We start from the raw sequence: 15,561 nt of genomic DNA on the forward strand, positions 1-15,561 counted from the left end.
GAATGAAAGTGTTTTTAGGTGTTTTTGGTAGTTGGTGTATGGATTAGATATAAAGGATATGTAATTTTGTTTTCATGTAAATAAGTCATGAATGATTACTCATATTTTTGTAATTTTATGAGATATTTCATGCTAGTTGCCAAATGATAGTTCCCACATGTGTTAGGTGACTCACATGGGCTGCTAAGAGCTGATCATTGGAGTGTATATACCAATAGTACATACATATAAAAGCTGTGTATTGTACGAGTACGAATACGGGTGCATACGAGTAGAATTGTTGATGAAACTGAACGAGGATGTAATTGTAAGCATTTTTGTTAAGTAGAAGTATTTTGATAAGTGTCTTGAAGTCTTTCAAAAGTGTATGAATACATATTAAAACACTACATGTATATACATTTTAACTGAGTAGTTAAGTCATCGTTAGTCGTTACATGTAAATGTTGTTTTGAAACCTTTAGGTTAACGATCTTGTTGAATGTTGTTAACCCATTGTTTATTATAACAAATGAGATGTTAAATTGTTATATTATCATGATATTATGATATATAATATATCTTAGTATGATATATATACAGTTAAATATCGTTACAACGATAATCGTTACATATATGTCTCGTTTCGAAATCATTAAGTTAGTAGTCTTATTTTTACATATGTATTTCATTGTTAATACACTTAATAATATATTTACTTATCATTTAACATAATTAACCAAGCATATCAATATCTTAATATGATTCATATGTACATAGTAAGACGTTGTTATAACGATAATCGTTATATATATATCGTTTTCGAGTTTCTTAAATTAATAGTCTCATTTTTAAGTATATAACTCATTGTTAAAATACCTAATGAGATACATACCTATAATAAAATCATGTTAACTATATATATAACCATATATATGTCATCGTATAGTTTTTACAAGTTTTAACGTTGGTGAATCACCGGTAAACTTGGGTGGTCAATTGTCTATATGAAACCTATTTCAATTAATCAAGTCTTAACAAGTTTGATTGCTTAACATGTTGGAAACACTTAATCATGTAAATAACAATTTCATTTAATATATATATAAACATGGAAAAGTTCGGGTCACTACACTGGAGCTGTGACAAAATTTGCTACTTTGAAAGGGATTACCAAGTTATTTTGGGTAATAATAACACTAAGGAATTAGCACAGCTACGTGTTAAACGTTTACTCAGTTGCCGAGAGTTTCTCAGGTGCATAACTATATGCATAAATCTTTCCATCCGTAGATGAAATGCGGTTGATTCATCCTATCGATTGAGGTGTTTTCAAGAATCATGAAAGGTTTGAACGCAGATTGTAATCGTCAAGATACAAATGAGGTTTAATATGAAATCAAGTGGCAAACTTGAAGAATTGTTTAGTTTCATATTTTATAATCAATATTTTAATTCATTTTAATTGTCCAATGTTGAGAGTCCACAGTTAGCAGTCCAAATTTGTAGTTTAACAATTCATATATAGTTTAATATATAATATTCGAATTAATTAATACGTGTCGTGACCCGTTATATACATGTCTCAGACTCGATCACAACTCAAAGTATATATATTATTGTAGAATCAACCTCAACCCTGTATAGTTAACTCAAGCATTACTGCATATAGAGTGTCTATGGTTATTTCAAATAATATATATAGATGCGTCGATATGATATGTCAAAACCTTGTATACGTGTCCCTATATTTAAACTGCGTAACATAAATAACAGAAATTAAATGATGATAACTAAAATTACGAGAATATAAATTGCGATAATTAAATTGCGATAAAATGTAATAAGGAATTAACAGTTAGCTAGGAGCAGTTAGCTAGGATTTTGTTAGCGTGGTTTCTTAACAAAATTTCTCATAGTTAATTTGTTTATTTCTAACAAATTTTATTTTTGTCCAATGTTTTCTTCATTATGCCACTTGTTGGATTCTGATAAGTCAAAATCCAAATATGAAATTGAATGAAAATGGTTATTCTGTGGTGAACGGATTCGTATATCTTGTGGATGTAAGTGGGATAGTAAATGACTGTTTAATCAGGTTCGAAGAATGTACAGTGTACTAATTAATGTGAAATCTAAATATTCCTCGGGTATTACCTACCCGTTAATATATTTTCACCATTAACAGTTTGTACGAAAGAATTTTTAATTACAATCATTATGAAAAAATATATATACATATATATTTTCTTCAGATGTAATCATGGATTTAATGAGTCAATATGATATTAAACTCATTTGATTTACCGTTAGAACAAGAATATATAATAACATTAGAGATTACATAATCGTCATGTCGAACGAAGATAAATGATGTAGAACGATTCGCAGATTGATGATTATGCTCGAGGTACATAATGAGATGTTGGGGCGTGTGATGTTGAAACTTGGGTTGTTGGTGGTACAGGTATTGATGTTAGTGCAGGTGATGTTGTTGAAGCTGGTACGTTTTGCATCATATTTTCTAAATTGATTACTCAAGCGCGAAGCTCGTTGACTTCTTCTATTACACCAGGATGATTGTAGGTTGGAAACAAGCGGATGAATAAGGTTGGGAATTTTGGATATCATATAATCATTGCGAGATATCCTGGAAATGAGGGTGAATATGGTGTTTCGGATAGGTTCGCCGGTAAGTGTTTCAGGTTCTTCGCCAAGAGGGTAATTTTGGTTGGTGGAAAGGATCGCCTTCTTCGCGTCTCCATTGTTTAAGTTGACTACGAACCCATCAGATGAATCGGGGATGGCTGATTGATTGATTCATTCTGGTGACGCTGTTTCCGGAGCTTAGGTGAACATTCATGTCGGAATGGCTGTCGGGTTCCGGAGAACTTGAACTAATGACGAGTTTCATTTCGTACGATTTGATAAAGGGTTTTCGATATGAAATGATTTTCGGTTATCGGATGATATTCTAATTACATAGAATACCTGTCTATAGTACAGAAGATTCCGTAAATTACGGAGGGAATTAAGGAAACGTGTCAGATAAAGTCTACAGTAACAGATACGTTAAGATATGGATTAGCAGATACGCTAAGATATGAATTTGTCTATACACTATTCATGCAATCAAAGCAGTAAAATGTGTCTAGACTAAGAATGATAAGCAAGTGATTTCCTAAGAATGATAAGCAGATGATTTCCGACTAGAAATGATAAGCAAAATTTTTAACATGCAGACACGGTCGAAGTCCAGACTCACTAATGCACCTATACAACTACCAGTTAGACACACTAACGCAAGACCTGGTTCACTAAGACCACCGTTCTGATACCACATGTCATTACAGTGGGGACAACCACCGTCCCACCCAATGCCTTCCCAGCTAATCACCTGGTGACAACTGAGTGTACCTCAGATACTGATTTTAGGGCCTGCCTCTCGGCTACTGCCAACCCTCGTAAGGGATCGCAAGGAGTAAGAGCCAATGCTTCGCCACATATCACACTGTGAGAACCTCCTTTACGACTAACCCGCCACACATGGACGCGGTTATACCAGCTCTGATACCACATGAGATGACCCGTCCTAATCCATCTGGACGAATACATTACATTTGGTTACATCGCGAGGTACTTGACCTCTATATGATACATTTTATAATCATTGCATTCGTTTTTAAAAGACAAACTTTCATTTCATCGAAAGTTGATGGCATGCATACCATTTCATAATATACCCAACTATAATTGACTTAATAATAATCTTGATGAACTCAACGATTCGAATGCATCGTCTTTTGAAATATGTCATGAATGACTCCAAGTAATATCTCTAAAATGAGCAAATGTACAGCGGAAGATTTCTTTCATACCTGAGAATAAACATGCTTTAAAGTGTAACCAAAAGGTTGGTGAGTTCATTAGTTTAACATAAATAATCATTTCCATCTTTTTAATAGACCACAAGATTTTCATTTTTCATAAACATCCATCTCATATCAGGCATTTCGCAAACTGCATAGAGATAAAAATCATTCATATGGATTGAACACCTGGTAACCGACATTAACAAGATGCATATAGAATATCCCCATCATTCCGAGACACCCATCGGACATGATAAACTCGAAGTACTAAAGCATTCCAAATTCCAGAATGGGGCTTGTTGGGCCCGATAGATCTATCTTTAGGATTCGCGTCAATTTGGGGGTCTGTTCCCAAATTCTTAGGCTACCAAGCTAAAAGGGGAATATTCGGCTTCGAACCATTCAACCATATAATGTAGTTTCGATTACTTGTGTCTATTTCGTAAAACATTTATAAAAATTGCGCATGTATTCTCAGCCCAAAAATATAAAGGGTAAAAAGGCAAATGAAACTCACTCTACAATATTTTGTAGTAAAAATATTCATACGACGGAACTGAACAATTTGCAGGGTTGGCCTCGGATTCACGAACCTATATCAATTATATATATATTAACACATATAATGGTAATCGAACAAATATATATATTATTAATGATTTTATTTGTCATTTTATATCATGTGTTTTATTAATAACTTAATTAGATATATTTATCTTTATATAGATAATTAACATTTATTACAAAAGTATTAATATGGTTAGGTTTTATGTCACAATTATATTTTTATATAGAAAATCTACATTTGATATATTAATAGTACTAATAATAATAATGATAAAAATAATACTAATTATGATAAAAATTATGGTAATTCTAATAATAATAATAATGATAATTTTAATATTAACGATAACGATAGTACTAATAATAATAATGTTTGTAATGTTAATACTAATAATGTTTAATGATAATACTAATAGTTATGATTTAATTTTGTTAATAATAATAAATAATCTAGCAATAATAACAATAATGATGATAATAATAATAATAATAATAGTAATAATAATAATAATAATAATAATAATAATAATAATAATAATAATAATAATAATAATAATTATTATTATTATTATTATTATTATTATTATTATTATAATTACAATCATAATAATAATAAAACTAATAATAATATTATAATAATAAGTTGATAATGGAACTACCTTTAAAGGCTCAAAAAGAATAACAAATCGCCCAAGCCGAGACTCGAACCCGAGACCTCTCGCCCACCCACAAGCAACCTTAGCCATTGAACCATAAAAACTTTTCTGTTTAATGACCCATCTGATAAACTTATAACCCGTTTCTAATACATGTTCTTCTTCAATTAACACAAACCCAGAACTAATCTTCATCATCTTAAGATCTCTTATATCATTATCTAGTATCTTTGTAACACTTATTATTATTATTATAACTGTTATATCATTTGTATCGTTAACAATATTATTTTCAAGAATCACGACCATCATTCTTCAAACCTATTATTTCCTTTACGGCCCCATTTGCTAAAACGTTTCTAGCTCATTACAAACCCAAAGAAAACTGTCCAAATCCATCCGTCCACTAGGAGGCCCAAAATAAGTTAGTATGTTTTTGTTCATGTTTGAGTTGGAACAGATACAGAGCAATAGCAATTTACGCTATAACTCTTGGTTATTCATTTAGATATCACGATATCAAAATCAATAATAATGTCTATTAAATTGAAAGTGGGTGTGTGGGGTTTATTTGGTATTAGAAATGTGAGCATATCAGGTGGGATGTTGATTGATTCAGCCCACCATAGAAAGAAAAAGAACGGAATTATCAAACAATACCAAGTGGAGGTTTAATTAATTGAGAAAAAAATAGCTGGCCATTGTATCAAAGGTAAAGCGTGCGATTAGATAGCACAAGTGGATTACTTGTTTATTAGGTGTCGGCCAAAATCATAAAGCACCAAATAAATATATATATATTTTTTTAAACGATACTGAAGTATATATATATAATGCAGGCTGAAAATTTGAAACCAAAGGATCAAAAAAATCGTTGGGCTGTACAGCAGCAAAGAAATAAAGAAAGAAGAAAATATATATATATATATATATATATATATATATATATATATATATATATATATATATATAGTGTGAGAGAGATAGGAGAGATATAGGTGATGTTTGATGATGATTACCGAAATAGAAACAAAGTAATAATAGTGGCGTAGCAGTGGTGTTTTATTTGCAGATTGTTTGTGGATCGATCCTAGCAGAAGCAGGAGTAAGAGAAAGTGCAGCTGTGGTCGTTAATAACAAACAACAACAGAAGAGAAAAAATACGATGAGAAAGAGAGAAAAGATAGTGGTGGCTCAAGGAAGGTGGTGCTCACGATGGTGGTTCTTGGTGACTCGTTTGGTGGTGGAGCTAAGGTGGTGATTAGAAGTGGATTTCATAAAGTGGTAAAGGTTAGCGACGGGTTCAAACAGAAACAGTTCAATTCTTGTGCAGTTTTAATGGGGTTCGTTGGTGTTTGCTAATAGGTTTGTGGTTTTGGTACAAGGTTGCAAGTAACAGAGGTGTCGAACTTTATTTTATATTTTTCTGTTTTGATTTCCAGTTGCATTGTGAAGATCGAATTAGATATAGATAGTATTTGAATAATTGAAGTAGTACATATGATATGATCGTTGTTTGTTTTGTATTGACAATTGAGGTCGACTTTTACTCACGCAGACATGAAGGACAGAAAAAAATATATATAAACTAAAAAGCAGAAATTTATATGAAATTAATTCGTACTATATTTTGTTTTGTATTGATATCTGAGATTGACGTGAAACAGATTAGAGACACAAACAAAAGTTTAACACAGTTTGATTGCAATCAGGATCTGAGTCTGATTCGTATATATCTATATCTGCATATGAATATGATATGTATGTGTATATAAATATAATACTGATTATTAGTAAGTATTTGTATATGTATATATATCAGTATATGAATATGTATTTGTATATGTATCTGAATATGACCTTTATTAATAAATATATACTTGTATTAATAATAATATTAATATTAATCATATTAGAACTGATTTTACATTTATTAATATTAACAATATCATTAATAATAATATTGAATGTAATAATCATAATATGGTTAATAACAATATTATTAAATATAATAATACTATATCGATCTATATATATCATGTTCGTATCTATAGCTTATAAATAACAATACTGTTGATATTATTTTTAGAATTAATATAATATTATTATAACAATTATATTTATACTTGTATTATATATATATATATACATATATATATATATATATATATATATATATATATATATATATATATATATATATATATATATATATATATATATGTATCATTTCTTATGTAATACATAATATATTGCATATTAACTTCTATTGAATATTTATTATTTATACATTATAAATATATTACAATATTATAATTATCATACATAAAATATTTATAGTTTCATTTATCTTGTGTAATATTTTACATAATTAACTCAATTGATTAAGTTGTATTTCGATTTATTATATATAAAGTGATGTTTATATATATTTAAACATATATGTAACTAATTATAACAATCGTTCGTGAATCGTCGAGCATAATCAAAGGGTAATTGATTACATAAATATAGTTCCACATCTTTTTGAGACTCAACATTACAGACTTTGCTCATCGTGTCGAAATCATATAAAAATAAAGTTTAAATTTGGTCGAAAATTTTCGGGTCGTCACAAACACCCCCCAAACCACTAACCCAATACCATCCGGATCCCCTGACCTGCTCCACCAACCCGAACCGAATACCCGCTACTGTAGCCAATCGGGGGGAGTAACCAATCGGGGGAAGTAACCAATCGGGGGGAGTAACCAATCGGGGGAAGTAACCTATCGGGAGGAAGCGGGGGGAAACAAATTTTTTTTCTTTCATTTTTTGAAAAAACTTTGTTCACGAACATTATAGATTGGATGAAAATATGAACATTTAATAAAGACACTTTGTGATAAATGTTTTTATTTTGACGGAAAAACGTTCGAAGAAATAATATATAACAATCATCGTGTTTTTCGAGCGTATGTTGAGGTTTTAGATATTATGGTTTAAATATTAGGGTTTATAGGGTTTAGATATTAGGGTTTAGAAATTTAGGGTTTAGGGTTTAGATTTAGGGTTTAGATTGAGTTTTTAACACGAACGGTTTAGAGTTTAAGGTTTAGGGTTTGGGGTTTTGGGTTTAGGGGACTAAACCCAAAACACCAAACCCTAAACCCTAAACTCTAAATCGGGCTAAGTTTTACTTCACAAAACATGAAGGAAAAAAACGTTAACATTCTTCACGTTCAATATTATCTTGAATGTTATTTTTGTCGATCGTTTTTCCGCCTAAATAATAACATTCATCACGAAGTGTCTTTTCTAAATGTTCATATTTTTGTGTGATCTTGATGCCTGAAAAAAAATTCAAAAAAAAAATTCAAAAAAAAAATTGCATCCCCCCGATCGATTACTTCCCCATTGATCCTGCCCCTATATATATATATATATATATATATATATATATATATATATATATATATATATATATATATATATATATATATATATAGTAGAGGGATCAAATGAGAACTTTTTTGGTGTGAGAACCCTGAGAACTCCAAAATATACTGAAATTCGAAAAAAAAGGAAATTCGAGAAAAAGAAGTGGCGGGCGAGCAAAGGGGAATTCGTGCAAAAAACAACAAAGTTGAACAAAAAAAAGGCGTACGAACAAAAACACGAAATTCGAACAAAAATTGCGAAAGTCGTACAAAAATGTGTTCTACATTTTTGAAATTCGAACAAAAAAATGTAGAACACATTGATAGTCGAACAAAAATGTGTTCTACATTTTTGTAATTTGAACAAAAAAAAAGGCGGTCGAACAAAAATGTGAAATTCGAACAAAAGTGTGTTCTATATTTTTGAAATTCGATCAAAAAAATGTAGAACATATCATAGTCGAACAAAAATGTGTTCTACATTTTTGTAATTCGAACAAAAAAAAATTTGTTCTTCCGTGAAGTTTTTGTTCGTCCGTGTTTTTGATTTTTGCTCGAATTTCCTTTTTTTGCTCGCCCCCGCATCTTTTTTGCTCGAATTTCAGTGTATTTGGAGTTTCTAGAGTTCTCACTGAATCCTCTCCCTCTCTCTTTCTCTCTCTCTCTATATATATATATATATATATATATATATATATATATATATATATATATATATATATATATATATATATATATATATATATATATATATATATTAAATAGGGAAAATAAATGAAGAAGCTATCAATAAAACTAATGGTTAAAGTTATAAATACAATATATATTTTAACTTATATTTGAATGTAGGTTATATATCAAATAAAATACAAGTGTAGGTGACATATTTTTAAAATGTGTTCTAATGTAGGCTATTGGTGACCGGTTACCTGCTAAACCGGTAAAATCATTTTTAACATTCTTTTTTATATTTATATTGGCTACAATTAGGATATATACTTTCATTTGTGTTTCGATGTAAGTTATATACAAAAATGATTTGTTCTAATGTATCACTAACTACATTCTCTATAAAGATGTAACATCAGCTCATTTTTGTTTTATTCGGTTAACAAATTCAGTTAATTCATATTAGCACCCTTTTTGAAAGTATATTGCTTATACTAGTATTTTATTGGGTATTGATGTGCAAAACGTGGTATATGAATTTTTGTATGAAATAGTATGGAAAAATACCGATTAGAAATTGCTACACACTAACGGGCGGTGTACCCGATCGTGTAGTAGTATAGTAAATGGTAAAATCCGTGTATCGTTTCAAGGACAATATCTAAATCAAATTAGGATTATAGACTAAATTGTGATTAACTAAGAAAATTACAAGTACAAGATATATTTTGGTTTGCCCTTTTACGATGGGCGAATCAAGTGATGAATAAGATTAAAAAGATAATATTTTTGGTATTTTAAGTTTATGAAAACAGAAAGATAGTTTTGATATCAAATTAAGGAAATATACTCATCTAGACTTTTTACCCTTAATGTTGAATGTTATTTAGGGTTAAGATAGGATTGATTGGTTATGCATGAGAACTAATTAATTGGTTCACCAAGAGTAGTCTTGCGCAAACACTCAAACAGGATTACACGACGCAAGTGATGTTCTTGTCATCTAAGACCTCCTATTTGTAATCAACTAATTCAACTAGTTTGAAGACTAGAAGAATGATCAAGTCAATGGTGTGTTGTACATGATCCACTCCTATATCAACTAAAGGTTTAACTTAGTTCATTCCCTTGATCCGGTTAAATGCTCAATTCACCTAACCCAAGTAATCATCTAAGTGTTATAATAAGATCCCTATAAACGTCACTAGATAAGGCAAATCACTAACACATGTTAATTAATGGAACTAGGTAGTTGAAATTATGTATAACAGATTCTAAGGAATTGGTCATTCTCCTAGACAATTACACATACTAATTAAGCTATTCCAAAGTATCTACAAGAGTCATTCTTACATTCTTATGTAAATTAACCATTTGAACTCAACTTATCCCTTTTGGTAAAAGATGGATAAACACATGTCACTAGGTGTAAATCAATACATTAACTTAACAAGATGATGTTTCTTAATCAAATGAACATATCAACTAGTTGAATCGAAAGGATTAAATTTAACAAGAATGGTTCTTATATTCAAACATCAAACTATGGTGCATAAGAACAATCAATCAAAAGTAAACATTCAACATCTCGGTTATTTATCTAGATGAACATAAAATGGACTAGCTAACAATCATGCTTGAAAAATTAAACACAAGAGTAACAAAGATAGAATTCATTGTAAATACAAGATTAACCTTTTAGGAGTAATCATGGACGAAGCTCTTGAATGATCTTTGATTCTTCAATGATTTAAGTGCTTAGATGCACTTTGATAAGTCCAAGAACTGCTTTGAATCGTATGTTTTCGTCTCTGAACAGAAAGGAAACTGGTGCCCCTTGAAATGAAGCTGGAAATGGAATTAAATAAGCTGAATAGTGGTTAAAAAGTACTGTGCGCGGCGCGCACAGTAAGGGTGCGCTGAGCGCACTCTTCACCTACTCCACTTTTTCTTTACAGCTCGACATCGCACGTTCAAATCTGCTTTTCTGGTAAAAGTGCGCGGAGGGGTGTGCTGAGCGCACTATTGTGCGCGGCGCGTACAAAGCTTGGCGCACTTTGGTTTTGGCCAAAAAATCTTCTGATCAAAATTATGCATTGTGCGCTGAGCGCACCCTTTGTGGTGCGCTGAGCGCACCCTTCTGTCTTTGGATTTCTGGTCTTGGTTTCGATCTCTGATCTGTATCATACATAATCTTCCATATTTCTTCAAGTTTACAATGATTCTAGACTATATTACAATAATATGAAATACAAACGGAATTACTATGTTTACATACGAAATAAACAACAATAGGATGTGATATTACGACTAAAGATATGACTAATTTGAGTAATATCAAAATCCCTCATACTTAACTCTTGCTTGTCCTCAAATAAGTCTTGTTCTAATCATTCGTATACAAAACATAAACATAAATGAATCACACTCATTATTTGAAGTACATATTACACGAATCACACGAATCACACAAAACACACACAAACTCACACTATATGAAACCCATAAAACACAAATGGAATACACACTCACACTTTTATGAACACATATTTACACAATTGGAATACACACTCGTTGAGGTACACACACAATTTATGAAACACACGCACACATTTGGATTATTTGGGAGAGACGAACTTTGGTGAAAGTTCTTTAAAAGTTTGGATCCTTAGGGAAAATTGGATCTTTGAGAAAACGTTTTAAGATTTTGAAAATGTCAATGCTAGTTTTTAAACTAGACACATTTTCCGGTTTTAACCTCAAATTCCGGTTGAGGGTAACTGAAAACCGAAGTCTCAGTCGGTGATTAGCAAGCTATCCGCCCCCATGATTGTAGTATCATGGAACTCTTAACCGGGTGCCCCCTGATGCAATATAAATATCGGTCTTGCATGTCAATTTATACAATTTAGATCAAGGGTTAAAACTGCGAAGACTGACCTATCGCGTGGGACAGATCCTGCTCTAGCTTATATACCGTAATCGGTTTTACACTGGACAACTCCTTGAATTTACCCTACCAAGTTTATTTTTGGGTTTGAAAGTTCAAGACTTTCCCTTCCCACGGTACCTTATATCGTGATATGATATTGGTATGAAATGACATAGTTTAGAAAGTTTGCTATATCAAGTAAGGCAAAATTCGGAAGACTTTACTTCCTTCAAGGATGGACTAGATGCATCCTTTTAGTTTAGTGACATTATTCCTTTTATTTTCAAGCTAAAAGTACTTTAATCATTTTAACTTTGTAAAATTTAGTGATAATAATTCGAAAAGATTAGTAAAATCCCCCATACTTGGATTTTTCGCTAATACTTTTAGTTCAAAAACTTAAATTTTTTCATAAAATGCGACAATAAGCCAAGTTACGTTGCATATCAGAGAGAATTACCCCCTCCCCACACTTAAGATTAAGTAAGGCCCTCATTACTTAAAATCAGAAATAATTTAAAAATTCACGAGGGCATTAGTGTGAAAAGAGTTCGAAAAACCTTGGCATAAAGCCGGAGATCGTGAAATGTAGGTGAGCGATGGCGCTGAACTTAATGCCAGCATAAGAACATCGTTCATTCCTTGATCTCTATCACAAATTCCAAATTGATTGTACTTCGCTGAACTTAATGCCAGCATCACTAAACCTTAACAATAAGAAATAAACAAACACACAGAATGAAATAGATAAAAGTGGTGTATTCAACACAACCACCACAAACGTCAATCGTACAAAATAAATATTCAAATTATTACACACCATTGTTTTAAAAGAAACCATTCTGAAAATTACCAAAATGTCACCAAAGAAGTTACCAAAAGGCCAGCCGGAGTAGGTGCCTGAACCATCATTCCTAGGTCTTCCCTGCGGGTATTGCTCCTTAAAGCGTCTTGGTGCATCTTGCATGGCCGCTTGTTCCTCATATAACGGAGGACAAAGAATTCGGTTTGGGGTGTGGTAATAGGTCGGATGTTGGTAGGAGGTAGCATAATACTCTTGGGGGTTTTACATATATAAACCAACGTTATGACAAAGCCAATCACCCCTGTAATTCCCCCACCTTTGGTCATACCTTACCGCCCTATTATGCTCGCGTTGTTCTTCATGATATTGGTTAAATTGTTGCCTTTGTTCCTTATATTGGTTATCCCTGTGCTGATAACCTACCCTCATATCATGACAACCAGAAATTACTTCCTCCAACTCTTCTTTCCTTGACCTTTGTGTCCGCCTACGCCTTCGCCTTTGAGCTTGTGGTAACTCTTCTTCAGTTTCAGGTTCTTCCATGCAAACCTCTTCCTCCACATCATCTTTTCCAACACCGCTACCACCCGCTTCATGATCATGGGCACGTGGTGGTTCGTTTACCCTCAGAACAAATGGAATAAGCCTTTGATGATTATTATAGCTCAAAAATTCTGAATTCAAATAATAAGTCTTGTTTAAAGGCTTCATTGTTGTACTATTTGGAATCAACCGAGATAAATCGACACCAAAATGTCGACATTGTTTTGGTTGTAGATTTTGTCTACAAGAAAAACATTGAGACGTGTTACCTTATTTGTGCCATGTTTTCTTGCATTAAACGTACATGCAACTAGCCGATGAAGCATTCTTTTGTCTTTATCATTTATATCTGTAAACTTGCTTCAGCTAGAGGATAATTGAGTGTCGCTCATATCATTCCAAAACGGGCGTGGATCATAAGAATCGTCATAATACTCGGATGACCGCAAATAAGCATTGAGTTGGTCATCATCAAGTTTGATATACAGCCCGAATATTCGAGCAAGCTCAATTTGACTAAGTGCCCGATCGACCCCACCTAAATGAAATCTCATGAAGTTTTGATTTGTCGGGTCCATAATGAGATCAAAACGTAAAGATACTATGAACTCTTTGCATAATTGCGGGTATATGACATCATTGAACGGCATAATTCTTTCCCATGCCCTGATTGTTATTAACCTGCCCGTTAAAATCTGATATTTAACCTCCAACATTCTCGACACTCTATCATATTCCCGTGCTTCTACCAATGGAGCCGGGTCAAAATACCACGTGGCATCACATGATTTGTCGGCCACCCAATTATATGCACTTGCGTAATCCGGATGGTTTCGGACATAGGCTAACCAAATACTTGGATCATTTTGATCCGGTGATCCTTCGGGTGAAGGTTGTCGTTCATTTGGTGGAGAATTTTGTTCATCTGAAGAATCTTGTTCTTCACGGTACCGGTGTGAAGGTTCTTCTTGTCGTTGATTTCCCCTTGATCTAAAGTTGTACTGCACACATAAGACATACACCAAAACAAAAGAGGCGCATAGAAAATAGTATGCATTAGCGTGAGTTTATCATAAATCAAGTATATGTTCAAAAATACATATAGCACATAATTATGTTAATCTTTCATGTAAACATTTTCTCAAAAGATCCAAGATTAACATAACTAGTCTAGCGTTCTAGAAACCAAATTTGAACATGAACCTCATATCATTCTCATCCCTTTAACAAACTATCACATTAGACACAAAGTAATGGAAACTTAACAAGTTTCAAGTATTTATCTCATTTAAGAATCAAAACATGTTAGATTTCCAAAACATGAACCATGTCATGCTCAAAATGTGATACATACTTATGAAGTACACAAATTATGTCAAACATTCACAAACACTTAGCTAGGAACCAAATTCAACCAAATTCAAAGTTAAAATTTGGATTTAAATTCTACATAAATCCTAGAATCATGAATATACCCTAAAAACACAATGTAATATGATTTCAAGGCATACAAGGCAATTATAACAACCTAAAGCATGTTAATGTTTATAAAAATTATCAATTCAAGAAAACCCACATAAATTTCTTAAACAATCCGAAAAATTAAGCACGAAATCGAATTATTGGAAAGAAAATTAAGTGGAATCATATGAACATACCCTAGGCATCTTGATTTAGGCTTTGATTTGAGAAGAATTGGTTAAAATTTGAAGAATTGAAATTAGGGTTTGGAGTGTTTTAGATTAAGAGAGAAAATGGATCTGCAATTTTGGGTGAGGAATGAGTGAAAAACGAATGTGTGGTGTTAAAGAGGAGATAAAATCGTGGACCCCACAAAAAATTGAAACAGATCCGAGTTCTTTGAGAGAGTGCGCCAAGCGCACACCTAAGTGGTGCGCGGCGCGCACTAGTGTCCGAGCTGAAAACCTACTGACCAAGTTTTTACAAAGTGCGCTGAGCGCATAGAGAAGAGGTGCGCGGCGCACACTTGTTGGTTTTCAGATATTTCGTGTTTTGGTCAGTACAGGGAGGTTGGTAACAGATTGGTGAACGTAATGGCATTCAACAAAAATTAAAAATCACTTAAAATCATGTAATTCACACAAAAACCTATTTTTAA

The sequence above is a fragment of the Rutidosis leptorrhynchoides genome, chromosome 11 (genome assembly GCF_046630445.1).
Source record: "Rutidosis leptorrhynchoides isolate AG116_Rl617_1_P2 chromosome 11, CSIRO_AGI_Rlap_v1, whole genome shotgun sequence".
Classification (NCBI taxonomy): Eukaryota; Viridiplantae; Streptophyta; class Magnoliopsida; order Asterales; family Asteraceae; genus Rutidosis; species Rutidosis leptorrhynchoides.